This window comes from Myotis lucifugus, unplaced genomic scaffold (genome assembly GCF_000147115.1).
Source record: "Myotis lucifugus unplaced genomic scaffold, Myoluc2.0 scaffold_199, whole genome shotgun sequence".
Classification (NCBI taxonomy): domain Eukaryota; kingdom Metazoa; phylum Chordata; class Mammalia; order Chiroptera; family Vespertilionidae; genus Myotis; species Myotis lucifugus.
The window spans coordinates 618,591-637,877 of record NW_005871247.1 but is presented as its reverse complement, the minus strand read 5'-3'; positions in this window follow the sequence as shown (position 1 = coordinate 637,877).

Genomic DNA, 19,287 nt, shown 5'->3' with positions numbered 1-19,287 from the left:
CCGCAGTTTGCTGATCACTGGGCTAAGTGAACACAGCGCATAGGAGCTGCTTCCAGAAGTGTTTATAAACTAAACAGTGCCCCCTCATAATGTCCTTTTCATAACTTTAATTTTTGATCTGTCATATTTATGTGTCTCCCAACCTAATACCAATAGAAAAAGAGTGAAAGGCCAGAGATTTAAAGGGAATGAAAGAGCTAGGGTGAGTGGATGTGAGTTCAGGTGGAAGGTGGGCGGGGTGGACTGGAGGAGATGGCTCCTTTCTGGGGACAGGAGCTCACCCCATGTCCCAGGCTGTCTCTGCTGTGGAGCCAGAAGTGCTTTCCAGGACATTTTTAGCAGCAACGGCTCTTTAAGATCTAATTTTGCACAGATGCTCAATACATAAAATAGAAAAGAGCAGTATTTACCTTTCACTATTTGTAAGTTCAAACTTATACCACTAACTAAGGAGAGAATGAGAATGAGGCTATTTTGATAAATAGAAATATTTAAAATCCAAGCTGAAGGTCAAAAGTTGCAGTCACATATCAGCTGTATTGTCTCCACATTTGGCTGGTTGTGAATGAAAATCCAAAATTCCATGGATAAATCATTATAAGTGAGAGATTTATTTGTTTTTGTGGTTGTTGTTGATACCTCAAGACAATCTTCAATGAAACTGTTGAGAAGGTTGAATGAGGAGCAGCAGAACACTGAATCACTAACAATATCTAAAAATTGCTCACACTCCTTAATTTTTCTAAAATAAAGAAGAAAGTTAGATGTCAATCACCCAAAACTCATGCAAAGAAATTAATGATACATTATCATTGTTATAGGACCTGCTATCACATGCCGATTAGAGTGTGATGGTGAACAGGTGCAGGGTGGTGCGGGCTTGGGCGCTGGTGGACCCGGCTCCATGAAAAGCAGTTGAAGAGCCTCTGGCAGGAGGTTTTTGCTATGGAGTTGGCTCCCCATTGCCAGAACCATCTCCAGGGCTGTCAGTTGGAGTGCAGGCCCTGTCAGGCCTCAGAGGAGCAGCTTTTCTACCTCTCACCATGTTGCGCACCACCTGAGCCTGCAGCTGAGGACAGGTGGGGGAGACTGGACCTGCCAACTCCCAAGGTGTTTTTGTTTTGTTTTGTTTTGTTTTTTGTTTTCTTTAGTTTTAAATATATTTTTATTGATCTTAGAGACTCCAAAGTTTTCCATCTCAAAGGGAATAAAGAAGCTTAGGTGAGACTCCTGGAGAAAAGTTCATAAAGAAGAGAAGTGGCTTTTTAAAAAGTGAGACTTCAAGATGTGACCTTAGTGCATCTGGTGGAGTTGATACTGCACACGAGTCAGAATCACTGGTTCAACCAGGAGACCCTCGGCACTGACTCCTAGTCTAGCACTAACACGTGTGCGAGGGTAGGCAAGACCGTCGGAGCTGGCATCTGTGTCTCATCGTTAGGCTACTCTCGCTTGGGCTTCTCTAAAAGCAAAGCCTGAGACAAGATAGTTTATGTGAGAGGTGATCCCAAGAAGCGCGAATGAGAGAGCAGGCAGAGTGACACAGGGAGGAGAAAAAATGAATATAGAGCAGGCAAGGGTAGACTGATTCTCCAGGACCTTCTGAGATGCATACACAATCACTTCCAGGATGGCCTACTGGTAGCCAGGGACCGGAGCCTTTATTTGTCTACCAGCTCCTGACCCTTCAGTGGAGGGTTGCCTGCAGGGATGTTGGCTTAGGCATAGTTGCTGCATCTGCCCGTGCCCGCCAGGCTCCAGTGCATTAGAGAAGCTCCAGGGAAGAGAGGGAAAGGCCCTCCTCAGTGAACTGGAGAGAGATAAACCTGAGCTTACACAGAACTCTGCACTGAAGCTTGGCTCAGTCAGAGGTGGGCCAAGGAGTTTTCCTGGGGGCACCAGACATGATTGTTAAACCACCCAGTTCTATATGTTCTTAGAGGGCCCCAGGAGCAGGTACACTGGGCTCCACCATTTCATGTCAGTCATCAGTCACCAAGCCTGTTTAGTTTTTGGTGGTTCTTGACAGAGGCACTCTTATTCATCCATTCATCCATTCATCCATTCATTCATTCCTTAATTCCTTTGTTACCTTTTAAATGTCTGCTAAGTACCTGGCATTGTTCCAGGCCAGTGATGGCAAACCTATGACACGCGTGTCAGAGGTGACACGCGAACTCATTTTTTTGGTTGATTTTTCTTTGTTAAATGGCATTTAAATATATAAAATAAATATCAAAAATATAAATCTTTGTTTAACTATGGTTGCAAATATCAAAAAAATTCTATATGTGACACGGCACCAGAGTTAAGTTAAGGTTTTTCAAAATGCTGACATGCCGAGCTCAAAAGGTTCACCATCACCGTTCTAGGCACTAAGGCTATAGCAGTAAGCAAAACAGACAAATCCCTCCCTGTCATCATGGAGGAAGACAAAGAAAGAAGCAAATGAAATATATAGTTTGTCATATGGCCATAAGTACCAGAGAGAAAAATAAAGCAGAGAGGGGGTCAGGGGTGCGAAAAGGGTGCGCCAGGAAGATGAACAGAGGAGACCCGGTGTTTCATCAAGCTCGAATCTATTTAACTTGGCAAATTACCCCCATCTGGCTGCCTCTCAGAAAGCCAATAAACAAGTTTATAGAAAAGTATAACTCTTTCTGTGTTGTCTCATTTAAAGATATTGGCTTGTATCCAGGCAGATTCTACTCGCAGGAATTGGCAGCATCCTCAGTGTGAATCCGGGCAGGTTCTCCAGAGACAAGCGGTCTGACACGCCCCTGCATCCTCAGCCACCTGAGCCTTGTCGGCATTTTTTCAAATTAAGGATTCCAGCATCATGTACAGTATTCTGGTGTCAAAGGTCACCCTGCAGAAAATAAGCATCTCACATATTAATCAATTACCAGTGAACATCGAGCTTTTTTCACTCTGTGCTGAAGCTGATCCCGAAAGTCACAATTTTATTGTTGCTTTAGTTGTGATCAAAAGTAGCAAAACAATAGTGATAGAAAAAAGACCACAAGGTGTATTTTTTAAAAAAATAAGATTCCAATGGAAAGTAATTGCTAAAATATTTAAAGACAGATTATATCATGAAGACTTTTCAAAGGAGTTGGAGTATCAGAAGGATTTTTAAAGACTACATAAATTTTATTCGAGAAGATTGGCAAAGGCACATTCTGTTATGCCGGGCAGTGACTTGGGCCTGACACGGATGGAGAACAGGGAGCATGGTCTCCTTAATGGGATGGTTTTCCCTGGGGAAATCACATACAATGAGTAGAGTTGTGTTGTGATAGTTCTTGAGAAGGCAATCAACAATTGTTCACCAAACAGCATTTGAGCACTTGATACGCACCCAGTATTGTGCTGGGACATGGAGGAAATGCACGCAGACAAGGAGTAGTGGCTGGTAGAGGACAAATGAGGTGGCTGTGGAAATGGGAGGGAGCAGGAAGTTGGCTTGGGAAACCCTGCTGTAAAACTGGGATGCGGATGAAGCTCAAAGTGTGGTAGAGAAAATGGAAAAATAGAATATTAGTCATTCGATGGGGGGCAAGTCAATTAAATTTGATAATTGATGAGGATTGAAGGAGGGAGATAAGTTCACCACAAAGAGTTTTTCTAAGCTTGTGAGAATAGTGGTGCAATTAACAAAACAGTGAAAGGTGTGAAAACAGGTCATGCATTATGAAGGTGAATGACTTTGTTTCAGAATTAAATCACTTCTAGAATCACTCAGAAAATGAACACAGGCCCAGAGCAGGCGGCTCAGTTGGTTGGAGCATCGTCCCAGACACCAAAGGATCTCAGGTTTGATTCCGGGTGAGGACACATACCTAGGTTGCTGGCTTGATCCCTGGTCGAGGTGTGTACAGGAGGCAACCGTTCAATGCTTCTCTTTCACATCAATGTCTCTTTCTCTTTTTTTTTTTTTATTTCTCTCTCTCTCCTTCTCTTCCTCTATCTCTAAAATCAGTAAACATACCCTCAGGTGAGGATTAAAAAAAAGAAAAAAGAAAATGAGCACACATTCCTTTGAAGTTACATCTTCTAGAGAGAGTGTTAACACTTGTGTTAAACACTAAGGTAACACCTAAAATAAATTATGAAATATTCTCACAACTAACAAAGAAATTTAATAGTTATCTCCATTTCACAGATGGGGAGACTTGAGATTTAGGAAGGTAACTCTGTCACATCATTCAGTTAGACAGACAAGGAAGGGCGAGACTCTATTCAAAGTCTATCTAACTCAATGTCTGCATTCTCTAAGTATTGCCACTGTCACATAAGCTAAAATTATTTATTTTTATTTTCTAATTATAAAAGTAATGCAGTTTTGCTAGTAATTATTAACATTCAATATTTTTCTTTATATAATAGTAATACATGTCACTAGTAAAAATACGCAAATATTGCCCAGCAGCATGGCTCGGTGGTTGAGCATCAACCTATGAACCAGAAGGTCATTGTTCAATTCCAGGTGAGGGCACATGTCTGGGTTATAGGTTCGATCCCCAGAGGTGTTTGTGCAGGAGGCAGCTGATCAATGAGTCCCTCTCATCATTGATGTTTCTATCTCTCCCTCTCCCTTCCTCTCTGAAATCAATAAAAATATATTTTTTTAAATACTCAAATATCAAAGATGTAAAATGTGAAAGACTCCAATAACTTCACCCTCCCCCCAAAAATATTGTGAATAGTGTTTGCATATATTATTATAGGTTGAATTCTATGCTTATTCTAGTTTTTAAATAAGTCTTCTCATCGAACTGCTCTATCAGGTATCTTATTTTTGGATATAAAAGGCTGTCCATTTAGGTCTATGAGAAGAGGATCATTTACCACATTTGTGGCACAACCTTAGGTGTGTGTGAAGTGACTTCAGTTCTGTGTGACAGAAAGAAATCTTCCCACACATTTTCACTCCTTGAATAATTCTCTACATTTAACCTAATTCTTCAATTTCTACATGTCCAACATTCAGGTAAAAAAATCAGACCCTTAAGTTCTGATCTTGCCCACTCCAAATGGATGGACAATGTTTTCTCTATATCTGACAAATCTGAATTTGTTTGGAGCTTCATGATCAACTTTTTAATTAATAAATATGTAGGAGTCTATGTTCTTAGACATCCAATTTTAAAGACACTGATCAGATTAAATATACCAGCTACAATGAATGTATCAACATGATAATAGGAATGTGGGCAGAGAGAATGCAGGTTATTTTCTTAAAGGGGGACGCACTATGATACAATAATAGGGCAAAACATGAATTGGGTGAAGAAGTTACCATGCTTCATTCCACCTCTACTCTGTGCCACTCACTGCTGTGAGCTCTAGAAATGCAGTGACAAACACAACAGACTGAAGGTGAAGCATGAAGGTGAAGCCTAATTTCCATGGGGAGACACATAAACAAGTGACCAAGCTAATAGTTACAGATTGTGATAACATAATTAAGGAAACGGTCAGCTGAGGAAATAGCAGGCGTCAGAGAAAACCTTCAGAAAGAGTAACCAGAAATAGTTCCTTTGAGCTGAGATCTGAAGGATAAACACATGCCTGGCCTCCTGAGTATCACCTATGCACTTGTCCAGCCCCCATCTTGGTTGAACCTATTCTGTTCTCCATGCCTACAACCATGCAATTGACATTTGCTAGATAAAATCCTATCTTCACAGTGCCTGGTCAAATTTTAAATTCTTAAACACAAATGTCAAATAAGCATGCAAGGCTCCCTGGAAATCTTACTGAGTCTCCTAAAAGTGAGCCATGGACAAGAGACCATCTGGCAGAAAATCAGTTTTGCAGGGAGCAGGGAAGGAACCTAGACTTCTCTTCTCCCCCAGTCGCCTGCCAATGCCTCCTCTTGACAACCCAACCAAGAGCCCCTGACAGAGAAGTTAAGATGGCACAATGGGGGAGCTCCCAGGATGCAAAGCAGGGCACAGAATGGAGATTAGCATTAGGGGTGCAAACAGAGAATAAGGAATATTTCATTTTCCTAGATGCTCATTTCATGCCTTCCCCTCTCACTTCAAAATGCTACACTCTTGGTACAGTCACTTTGGAAATCCATTCAGCAGTTTCCTACAAATATAAAAACAAATTTATCACATGATCTACTGGTCCTTTCCCAAATATTTACCTCAGAAAGTTGAAAATTTATATCCACATTAACCCTGTAGATAAGTATCTGGAGTGGCTTTCTTCAGAATCTCCCCAAACTGAAAATAACCCAAATCCATGCAATGAATTCCCTTCAGTCATAAAAAGGAATGAGCTACCGATACATGTAAAACCCAGATAAATTTCAATGCATTATGTTAAATGAAAGAAGCCAGCCTCAAAGGCTATAGACTATTTGATTCCATTTATATGATATTCTGGAAAAGGCAGAACTATAAGGACAGAAATTAGATCACTGGTTGTCTGGGGTGTGGAGAAGAGTTGACTATAAAGGGCACATGGGAATTCTGGGGGGGTGTTGGAACTGGTCTATATATTGATTGTGGTGGTGACTATAAGCTTGTCAAAACTCATAGAACTCTCCTTGGCTGGTTTGGCTCAGTGATTAGAGCATCAGGCGGAGACTGATGGGTCATGGGTTTGATTCCCATCAAGGGCACATACCTAGGTTGCAGGCTGGATCCCCAGCCCTGATCGGGGTGCATGCAGGATGTAACCAATCAATGTGTCTCTCTCCCATTGATGTGTTTCTCTCTCTGTGTCTCTCCCCATCCCTTCTACGCTCTCAAAGAAATCAATGGAAAAAATATCCTCAGGTGAGGATTAACAAAAAACAAACGAACAAACAAAACTCATAAAACTCTACACTAAAAGGAGTGAATCTTAATCATATATAAATCTCAATAAACCTGACTTCACAATAAAAAAAATCATCTGCATACCATCTCACCTGCTCTCAGATGACAGTTTTAACTTGTATACCTCTGACAGAATAGAATACATCTTTGAGCAAATTATATTTTCACCACCAAGTTCTATAAACCCATCTGTATCCCTAAATTTATATCTGTCTTTCCTGCTCGTGTTCAAGGGAAAGAAGGAACTTCCTATTGCTATGAAAGGCAAATGTTTCCTCAGGTGCTTAGAATTCTTTCCATCTTGGCTCCCCCATTAGCCCTTCCCTTCCTCCACAGCTCAGTCTCTTCCCTCTACCAGGTCATTTACTTTAGCATGCAAACAACACTCTCCTTTGATGCCACAACCTACTCAGATTTCTTCCCACCCTTCTGCTCCTCCACTACAAAATATCTTAAGTGGTTGTCTATCCAAGCTTTCTTCACTTCCTTACTCCTTAAAACAATTCTGAAAAACTTCAAATTCAAAAGAAATGATAAATAATAATATAATAAATTCCATGTTTTCAATACCCAGATTTAACAGATGTTAACATTTAGCTATATTTGCTCAAGATCAGTATTTTTTAAAAGAAATAAAACATTACCTATATAATTGAATCCCCCTTTGGACTCCTTCCCAATCCTATTATACCTCACTCCCCAGAGGTAACCTCTATTCTGATTTTGATATGTATTATTCCCTCTATGGTTTTATATTTTACTGCACCTACATGTGTCTGTAAATGATATAAAGGATAGGATTTCACAGTGAGTAATTAAACTTTATACAACTGTTATCTTATTGTACATATCTTTGTCCCCTGCATTTCCAGTTGCATTCTGCATCCCATTTCTCCCTTAGTTTTATTTTTTTCTTGCTGAAATATGATCTTTCATAATTCTTTCAAAAAGAATCTGTGGGTATCAACCTTATAATTTCTTATATGTCAAAAAATTCTGTGTTGTCTATACACTTAAATCATAGGTTTTCTTTTCTGTATACATAATTACATTTTTAAGTTTTCCTCAGATGATTGAATGCATTGCCCAACTATCTTCTTGCAGACAATGACATATTCTCTCTCTCTCTCTCCCTCTCTCTCTCTCTCTCTCTCTCTCTCTCTCTCTCTCAGTGTGTTTTGTGTGTTTGTCTCTCTTATAAGGTTTAGAGATATTTTTCTTTGTTCTTGGCATTCTGAAGTTACACTTGTACAGGTGACAGTCCTGTTACATGCAATCCTACTCTACAAATTTGAAGACATGCCTTTCTTTAATTTGGGAAAATGATACCTTATTACTGCTTAAGAATTCCTTCCCCTGTATTTTCACTATTCCCTTCTTCTAAAACTCCTATTATATTGGCATTGACCCTTCTGGATCTATCCTTCTTTTTACCTTTCTATTAGATATTTTATCTTTTTGCACTAGTATTCTGTGTGAATTATTTGATTCTATTGTTCATTTTCACTAATTTTGCTTTCCAGCCCATCTATTGTGTTTAGGGCTTTTTGTTTTGTGTTTTAATTTTGACAATTAAGCTTTCAATTCCAAGTTCTTCTCTGAACAGAATATCTTTTTGAATTTCTCTGAGGAACCTTGTCCCTTTCATCTTCTATGAACTCTGTTCCCCCAGTAGTTGCATAAGGTAGCTCTTTTCAGGGCATCAGCTTTGATGCCTGCATCCCTGCATGTGGACATGTGGGAATGCCTAATTTCAGTCCTCTTTATGAAGGGGCATGGTAAGGCCTGCTGCCCAGTGGGTGCTACCAGGAACCATTCTCCCACATGGGAGAGTTCTCTGTTTGATCTGGGTGTTATCACCATCTAGGTACTGGTTCACTCTCTCCTAGGGGCAGCCTTCTTTACTCACTGCCTGGATCTTTACTCACTGTGTGTAGGAGGGTGCAGGATGCTGCACTTGGTTGTTCCATTCTACACCGAGACCCCTCTTGCTTCTAATGTCCACACTCCAGATTCCACATGCAACTGATCCACCATGTTTTGAGATGTGGCCTTCTTACCCAAACCAAACTCATCTGCTTTATCCACCTTTTAGGGATTTCACATGGATTATGCTAAAAGGGGCATTGCCTTTAGCTTTGCTTTCTACACTATTAGGACTTTGGTGCCTCTATTTTTGTAATCTCTAGGGATTGGAACAAGAGAGAAAGATTGAAATGTGTTCTTTCTGTTATCCTGAATCATAATTCTGTACATTAATGTTATGTGATCCCTTAACAACTTGCCCTATTAGAGTGAAAATATGTTTCTACTGACTATTTTAGCATTTCCTAGTGATGGATGTGCGTTCATCTGTATATGTGTATTGTTTTTCCTAGCTTTTACATTCCTTGGCTAGCACTTTCAGAACTGTTTTAAATAACAGTAGTCATAGTGGATGCCCTGTCCAATCCCCTCTTTTCTAGAAATTCTGTCCCCTTTCCCACCATCCCTAAGAAAATAGGGAGGTTCTCAGAGCCACAGGGTTCCCTGCAAGGTTCTGTGCCTCTGGACACAGCTGGTTAGAGTAGGCAGAGGTACTTGACACAGGTTGCATAAAGACCAATGTCAAGGGGCTGTAAGATACTGAGTTATGAAGGATGTTATTCAGCTGAAGAAAGGAGAGGTGTTCTAGGCAGGAAGATGTCATGTGAAGGCCATGAGAGGAGGGAATGTGCCACAATTGATAGGCTTCAAAGGCCAGAGTTCCGTATGCTAGATGCTAGAGGCCTAGGGAGAGTGCCTTCCTCTGCCTTCTCTTCCTTCTCCTTAGTCTCCTCCTTCTCCGCCTCTTCACTATTTGTGTCCGTGCCTCACACTGCTCCAAGTAATTGACAGGTACTAATTTATTTAGGTGAGGAAGAGGAATTGAGGAGGGGCTGTATCCAGCAGGACATTGAAGCCAAATTAAAGATTTTTGTTCTCATCCCAAAAGCAAAGGACATAATTAAATGTTCTTTTAAAGTAACATGACTAGATGATGAGATTAAAGGACTGTTCTGACCCTACTGCAGACAATGGGAAGAAACCAGGTGAGATTAGAAGCAGGCAGACCAATTATGAGGCTATTTCAGGGGCAGATATTCTTATCTTTTTCCTGGTTTTCAGGGGAACAGCCTAGTGTTGCAATACTAAATGTGATGCTGTTTGTCCATGTCAGATACTTCTGTGAAGGACACATGTTACCAGATTACTCCCAGTTCTTTGTTTTTATTTTGTCAGGAATATAAGTGAATTATATAAAAATATATTTTGAAATGTATTGAAACAACTACTTTTCTTTGGTTATTAACATCTTAAAAGATATTTCTTATAAATCTAGGGAAAAACCTTCTGGGTTGTGTAGTGTATTATATTACTGATATGAGTGGATTTTTACATTATATACTATTTACATTTTTTTAAAAAATCTGATATACAGTTTTCTCTTAAAAGATCCTCTCTCTCTAGTTTCACATTTAAAGTCATTCTAACTTTGAAGACAGATTACGTAGCTTTCCACCTTTCTCTCTGCCTAGAGTGAAAGAGCAGAAGTTATGTTGAGTCCTAGGAAGAATCCATTCATGATACTGCCTCAGCTTAGACACTTTTTGGGGAAATGGTTCTTTAACAACTTTGCTAAATTTTCTCTTCATTATTTATCTTATTTTCCTTTGGTAAGGTTTGTATTCTTTGTAAACTGCCCACTTAACCCATATGATTAACATAGACTGGAATGCAAATTTATCTTCTTTCTTAATCTCATCTATGTGTGTAAATGCTATCTCTCATTCTTAATTTGCATTTATTTTCACCCCTTGATTAATCTTTGAGGTGATGTGTCCATTTCATTAATGTTTTCAAAGACACCAGTTAATAGAATTATTTATCAACTATGGAGACTTATTTTGTGTCTTAAATGTAGTAATTCCTGCTTATCTTTCTCAAATTTCCTTACTGATGTTATTTTCTACCATCTTGAGTTGAATATTTATTTAAATTCATTTTTTGTGTTTAACTAATTCATTTAAAGTTGTGCATTTTCCTGTGATTACAGCCTTGTCCACATCATTTTTTTTAATTTATTGATTTGAGAGAGAGAAACATTGATTTATTGTTCCACTTATTCATGCATTCATTCTTTGATTCTGTGTGTGCCCTGACCCTGGACTGAACACACAGCCTTGCCATATCGAGCCAATGCTCTAACCAACTGAGTTAACAGCCTTGTAAAATCCAAAAGTGCCTGCTGCTTGGCTTTTTAAATGTGGTGGAGAATCTATTTTATTACTCTGATTTATTTCTTGATGTTTAATCCCCACACTTTTTTGTTATTATTGTTGTTAATCCTCATTGGAGGATATTTTTCCATTGATCCTTTAGAGAGAGAGGAAGAGAGAGGGAAAGACAGAGAGAAACATCTATGTGAGAGAAACACATAGAGTGGTTGCCTCCGGCATGCGCCCTGACCAGGCCAGGAGGAGCCTACAACCAAGGTATGTGCCCTTGACCTGAATCGAACCTGGGACCCTTTGGTCCACAGGCCCATACTCTACCCACTGAGCAAAACCAGCTAAGGCTAACCCCCACACTTTTGATACAGACTTAAAATGCCAGGTAGCATAAGGTCCTTAGCTCCTCTGCCTTGAGAGTAAAGCAGAATATGCCTTTTTGTCTTCTTTCACTTCTTTCCTTGAACTTCATCGCAGTACACAGATTATATCTTAATGTCCTCTTCACAAGAGAATGGTTAGGAATCATACGTAGTGCCTTCATCTCCCAGCTCAGAGGTAAGGCATCAACTGTAGACTAATATCCAGTGTTACCTTTTTTCCTCAGTGTTCTTAAAGTGGGCTTAAGCTTGTGATTAAATAGGTACTTCTCTTTAGGTTTCAGTACTCAATATTCTAAGAATGAAGTGACATCAGAGAAGTAATTGCTGTAGTGCAAGATGTTGAAAAGGTGCGTAATAAAAATCAGATGGATTTCTTGGAAGGGAAATCAGTTTACAGTTCAAACATAGGGCCTGGGTGGAGACACAGAACCAGGGGAAGAAATTAAAACACATGGGAGTCATGGGTAATGGTCAGAACAGCTTCAGAAAATGAGATTGAAGGATTAAGCAAGCATGAGAGTCCAGCAAGACAGAATAACCAGAGAAACAGTTTTGCTTTGTGATAGGCCCATTAAAAGTATTTTGTTCACCTGAAGCTATTAAAAGAACTGAGATTTCGTGATGTGTCCGATTAAATCTGTTTGTTTCTGATGTTTTCTCATATTTTCATTATTACTTGATATCTTTTGGTCTTTGTTATGTATTCCTTGCTGTTGGATGAATTGGAATCTATATAAGTTGTGAGTTAAAATTTCATAAAGGAGCAAGAGAAGAGTCATCAGCCATTGGCATAGGCAGCCATGTCCCTGAGCCAGAAAACTCTCTCCCTTGGATGGACTCTGCCAATTTGACTTCTTTTACCTCCTACCTTAGTGGTAACTCTCTTCAGGATGGCCTCCATCATCCATCTTGTCCTTGTGCATGCATGCTGCTTCTTCTATCGAAGTGATTCTAATTCCTCTGTCCTTGGATCTTGGTTGGCCTTAGTGATTTCCTTAAAAAATAGAATGCAGCAAAAGTGACAGCATTTCTATGACTGCTCAGGCTGCGTCATAATCAGCCTTGCAGTTTACTCTTTTGTCTCTTAGATAGCTAACTTGTAGTACCCATCCACCATGCTGTAAGAAGCCAGTGCCATGTGGAAAAGCCATGTGCAGGTGTGCTCGCCAGCAACATCAGCTGAGTGTCCAGCTGCATCAACCAGCAGCCTCTCAGTGAGCCTTCTTGGCCATTCATTACAATTGGACCTTCAACCTCATATGGTATCTGATTTAACTGTGTAAGAGTTCTCAAATGAGAAACCAGCTAAGCCTAATCAACTCACAGAACTATGACAAACAATAATAAATAGTATACATCACAAAGCTTTGGATAGATTTTTATATATAGACATAGAGAATGAGAATAATCTATGTTTCAATGACCCCAAAAACACCCTTTTAAGGGATACTTCTTTAGACATGTAATACCTTCTTTCAGGTTAAAGTCAAACCATTTTGACTAGGAGCAAACCTACCTTGCCTACTTCTGATTTGATCCATTATTATGCTATTTTTTGGTCAACGAGCAGTATAATTTCCAGGTTCTTCTTGAAAATGCAGACACCTCATTTTTTCACCATTACTCACCTAATGGGAATTGTGGGGAATCTTCAAACTCTGATTTTAGTAAACTATTGAGTTCTCTGTTCAACTGAGTTGTTGTTCAACTCAACAGATATTTGTCAACTACCTTCTATGTACTGTGGTAGAGACTATAAGGGTTATAAAATAAATGGGTTCCTGCCAATTAAAATGGGCAAAATATCTGAATAGACATTTCACCAAAGGTGATATACAAATAATGAACAAGCACATGAAAAGATGCTCAACACTATTAGTCTTCAGAGAAATGCAAATCAAAACCATAATGAAATACCATTTCACACCAATTGGGATGACTATAATTAAAAAGTTAGATGATAACAAGTATAAGTGAGGAGTCAAAGAAATTAGAACCATCCTACTTTGATGGTAGGAATGTAAAATTGAGCAGATATTTTTGAAAACAGACCAGCAGGCAGATTTTCAAATGGTTAAATAGAGTTACCATGTGGCCCAATAGTTCTACTCTTAGGGATATACCCAAAAGAATTGAAAACATAAATATTTGTATATGAAGATTTATAGAAGCATTATTCACAACAGGCAAAAGATGGAACCAAAGCAACATTTGTCCATCAAATGATGAATGGGTAAGCAAAACATGATATATCTATACAATGGAACATAATTCAGCAACAAAAGAGAATGAAATACTGACACTTACTACAATAAGGATAAACCTTAAAAACGTTGTGGTAAATAAAACAAAACAATCAAAAGACCACACATTATGTGATTTTATTTATATGAAATAATCAGAATAGGCACATCTATAGAGACATAGTAATGGTTGCTCAGCTCTGTGAATATACCAAAGCTCATTGAATTGTACACTGTAAATGAATGAATCATATAGCATATGAGTTAAACTTCAATAAGGCTATAACTAAAAAATGATGTTGAATATTTCAACATATGGAGATGGAGAACAGTGGGAGGAAGTGGAACACAGGGACTCTGGGCTGAGAACAACATGAGTGATGATGCAGAGGTGGGATATGATCAAAGCGTAAGGTATTTGTAGGTGATATGATTGGAAATTAACCTCAGGTGAGGCACTATGGTGGAGGGCTATGAGGGCCAAACAGTCATGAAAGGTTGCACCTACAATTGGTCCTGGGAAACAGGGTGGCGATCTGAACAACTGTAGTGACAATGGAAAGGATACACCCAAGAAGTACTGTTGTAGTGAGTTATTAGGACATTAATGCTATCTGCTGAAAGGGGGTTTAAGTTATGGGGACTCATCCAATTATTTATGACTATACAGTTTTGAGTCTGAAGGCAGAAAAAATAATGTTTAGCTCATAGAAATCACAAGTTAGGACAAAGAGCTGATTTGGAGGGCAGGATGGTAATTTAGATTTGGATATACAGACCAGAGTTGGACAAAGTTCCGAGAGATGGGCAAAGGCAGAACCCTGGAGAACACTTACATTTCCTATCTGTGTAATGGACCTCATGACACTTACCTCAGTCTAGTAATGTTTTGGTTTTATTGCTGTTATTTGAGTTTCTGGGTGGTTTGGGGGCGAATGGGAAATGGGAGAAACTGACATTTATTGAGTGTTTACTGTGCATCAGGCACTCTGTTAAGTTTTTTCTTAATATATATTGTCTTATTGTTTCACAACAACCCCATGGAGTACATTCTACTTTTATTATCCTCAGAATTTGAAATGAGATTAGTTTGATTATTGATTAAGTCTGTTTCCCTTTGTTATAAAGTATGAATGAGCAACATGTCTGAGAGCCTAGACCAGGGTCTGGCACTCATAGGTGCTCAACAAATATTAATTTTCTTTCTCAGATCTGCCCTCCATGGCTGCTGACCTTGTCTCAAAGTCAGATTTGAATTTACTAACCAGCTTCTCTCCTTCCTTCTCCCAACATCTTTGGCACAATGAAGTTGTTACCTTAAAGCTGCATTTTTTCTGCCACGGTAACCTCCATATCGCTAATGACTCCATTCCTTGTACATCTGCGTCTCCCCCTGCTTCCCTCCCTCCCACCCCACTGATATCCCTCTAGGCCTTTGCTGAACCAGTGGGGTTAAATAATGACAAATGTGCATTGGATTTGAGGCTACGGTTAAGTGCTCATTGGGAATTTGGTGGAGGCCCACACACCCATCTCATTTATAACTTACGTCACTGGAATCAATTGGGACTGCTAAAAACAGAAAGATTATGATCCCCACCATCCTCTCCAACTAATCTCAAACACAAGAGAAGAAAACTGCAGAAGGCTCATCTCTGTAAGCTTTTACAATAGTAAATTGTAGCTCATCAGAGCCAATTCCTCAAGCCATTTGCTGTAATCTAAACCAGAGTTCCTCATCTCCCTTTTATGATCCCTCGGTGGGGCTCTGTGGAGAGGTCCAGCAGTGTGTCCACATGTTATCGTTCTAATGAAAACAATCAGAGCCTGGGGCATATTAATCACCTGGTCTTATCATCCATTCAAGAGAAGTCTTATTAACCAAAAGGCATATGTTTTGTTCCTGAATTCCAGAGATAAAAACCCAAAAGAGATGAGAGAAGTGAACTAAAAAATCAGTTGCATTAGACTTTTAAAAATGAATTTTATCTCATCAGTAGCTTCTTTAATTAAGCCCTCATAAGGAGCTGAAAATAAAATATTCAGCCCTAGATGTGGTTATGTTTCTTTTATTGTTTTTGTAATTCTCAAAACTTAACATGAGTTTTGGAATTCCACGAGAACCAGAGTAACTTGAATCAGCTTTGTAACTAGCATTTGGAAATCAAAGGCCCCAACAGTGGTGGTCCATGGCCACATTTGAAAGGACACTATGAGGAAACCACCATGGCATAGCCCCGTTTAAACACCTAGTTGTGTTCGGTTTAAAAGTGTCCAAAAACGGGAAACACCGAATAAACCATTTAAGGAACATGGTTAGGTAGGAAGACTGGTAGGTGAGTTAGGGAATAGTCCTAAGCAATTGTGCAATGCTGATCACCAAAGGCAGGGTGTGAGGATTTCATGGCAGGGACCCCTTCTGCTTGCAGACAAATTGTCAGAACAAAGGTATGTGCACCATGCACTACTATGACCTCTAGTTGTTCTCCAACTAAAATAAAGAGACATTCATTGTGCCGTGCCAGCAAGGCCAAGGGTGAACCTGAGTGGGGGCGGCTGAAAGGCTTAGAAAAGACAGATAAGAGAATGAAAGCTTGGTCTTGATGGGACACTGTTTCTCGGAGAGACAGCACTGATGCCCACAAGCCATGTCTTTATTTTATATCAGATGCCACGAGGCAAAGTAAGGGCGTGATCAAGATGTTTACAACATTCTCCTGGGTTTCAATCCTACTCAACTACATGTACCTGAACTCTTATCAAGCCCACATCACTCAGGCACGTGGGGCCATGTGTTCGAACCATAGGTTCAAGCTTACAACTACAGCTGTTGGCTATAATTGTGCTGGGAGGGCTCTGCCCTCCAAGCTGGGACTTGCATGTAGCCATGAGAGGACTGTGCCCTCTCATCAGTCCAAGGCTTAAACCTGTCCAAAACACTCTAGCTGCTCCCCACAATTCATGCAAAGGAAAGTTACATAAAAAATAGTTTTAGTGCCCTAGCCAGTTTGGATCACTGGATAGAGCATCAGACCTCAGACTGAAGGGTCCCGGGTACGATTCCAGACAAAGGAACATACCTTGGTTGCAGGTTCCCTGGCCCTGATCAGGGTTCATGCTGGAGGCAACCAATCGATGTGTCTCTCTCACATGGATATTTCTCTCTGTCTCTCCCTTCCACTCTCTCTAAAAATCAATGGAAAAAGATCTTCCGGTGAGGATTAACCAAAATAAATTAATAAGTAAACAAATAAACAAACACAGAAATAAATAATTTTAGTACCCACAAGTAATTTTATTTTGTGTTATCTTAATGAGGAATATGTTGTATTTGAATCAGTGTTTCTCAGAGTGAGTTCTGATGAGCACCAAGAGGATGGGATGATGGGGGAAATCTTGGGGACAATCCACAGTCAAAAATGTTTGAAAAACTATTCCATTTTTTTTTACTCTCTCTTGGTTTTCCTCTCACATTCACATGGCAGGGACTTTGAGGAGCCTTTCAGTAGAGAAAATTCCTGGTTTTTTAAAGCCAAGTTCTCCCCAACTAATTTGACAAAGAAAATTGTTGTCCTTACAATATCTATTCAGATTTTATGGCGGTCTCTGAGCAAAGATTTGAAGACAACAGGACAGTGAGCCATGCAGACTAGTGAGTGTTCCACGGTGCACACTGAGGGAAACATCTGCCTGCCAGGCGAGCCATGCCCAAGAAAGCCTGAGACATGGGTCCATGCACCCATAGCCGGGCACAGACTTCGTCCTGTGGCAATGATTTCATTTTCAGCAAGAGTCCCTTAGAGCATCACCATAATGGTCACACAGTAGGAACTTAATACATATGTGTTTGACCTAAGAAATTCAAATTGAGAAAGCTATTTAAATGACCTGACTACTCACTGACTCCAGGCAGGCTGCGTCATTCTTCGGAACATGTAAATTGCATGTGATACATGGCCTGGCTACCCCTGGAAAGAAAGGGCTTTGTCCCCAAATCTCTGCTGGTCTCCCAGTAGGCTGGAGTCCTGGAAGTCTTACCAGGGGGTTAAAGATTGATCAAGGCCACACTTGGCCATGCTCAGCCTTGGGCATTCTCCTGCATTTGGACAAACATCATGTCTGTTTGAACTCTCCAGACCCATCACGTCGTGGGGAAAGAGCACGTGCTTGGGCATCAGACAAACCCAAGCCTAAGTAAAGATTTTTCCGTTTCTAACCTTGTGAGCCTGGGCAAGGTGCATAAGTACTCTGAGCCTCACTTTTCTCTTCTGTAAAATGGGGATAAAGCTAGAATCCACTTCATAGAGTTGTGAGGAATCAGAGACCATGCATATACGGAGCTAAGAACACTGCCTGGAACATAAATGCATAAATGATTCCAGGGAATGACCATAGTGAGGATGGTGACTCTTACTTTGTGTTGGGATGTCATAAAATCAGAAGTAAGAGTGGGTTCTGATGCCTAAATGGGATGTGAACTAAGGAAAAGTTTTATGATGTTTCTATCACATTGTACACAGCATTACAGAAGTTTCCACCCCTTGCATGAACTACAAGAGACAGAGAGGGCCAGAGAAGAGAGGAGCAAGGGGCATGTGGGTTAAGTGGCTCTCATCTAGGCCTCCTAGGGTCTCCAGAACCAGCCACCAGGGCTGGGCAGAGGCTTTTGCATGGAAACCAGAATGTGATCCAGGTGCAGACCTGCACCCAGTCAGGCAGCCTGCAGCACTCCCCACACAGTAGGCTGGATTTGGGCCGGCTCTGGGACAACAAGCATAATGAATCAGTCAGGATTCATGGAACGGAGGGTACAAAGTGAGAGAGCAAGACAATGTGGACTACCCAAGTCCTGCCCTCACTCAGCTGCCTTCCCTGTGGATCTGCACAGAAAATGAAGCAGGCATTAGCTGGGGCTTTCCCTGGACCCCACGTGGAGGTGAGGGACGCAGGTTGGCCCGGGGAGAGACCCAGCTGGGTCAGGTCAGTGTGGGAGACCAGGAGGGAGGAGAGCCAGTGCCCGCCTCACTGCAGCCCACAGTCACACCCCAGCACTCCAGGGGGACACGGACACCTCTGCCCTGCAAACCAGAGCGGGAGAGCAGCAGGGAGGCAGGGTGCGCAGGGAACCAGGATGGAGGCCCAGCACTCCTTCCCTCCAGGCTCAGTTTACACGGCCGGGCTGTGCTATAGAGGGGAGAGCATCAAAAAGGAGAAAGTAGGGGTGCCTTTTCCAGGAGTAGCGAACCCAGACATGCATTCCTTCCTTCAACCCCTCAACAAAGACTCACTGAGTAACAGACACAGACCTAGGCTTTGTGGCTGTATTAGTCAACAAAAAACTGCACAAAATCCCTCTGCTTGCAGACCTTACTGTCTTGATGCGAGGGGGGGAGTTGACAGTCAGCATAGAGAATAAGTAAATTCTGTTCTACAGTAGATGCTGACAGGTGTTATGAGAGCCGTGGGCATGGGAGGAAGGCTGAGGCTGAGGTTGAGGCTTGGCCGGGAGCAAGCACAGCCCGCCCTGAAAGGCGGCATCTGAGCCAAGGCTTGAGAGTGCCGGAGAGCCAGC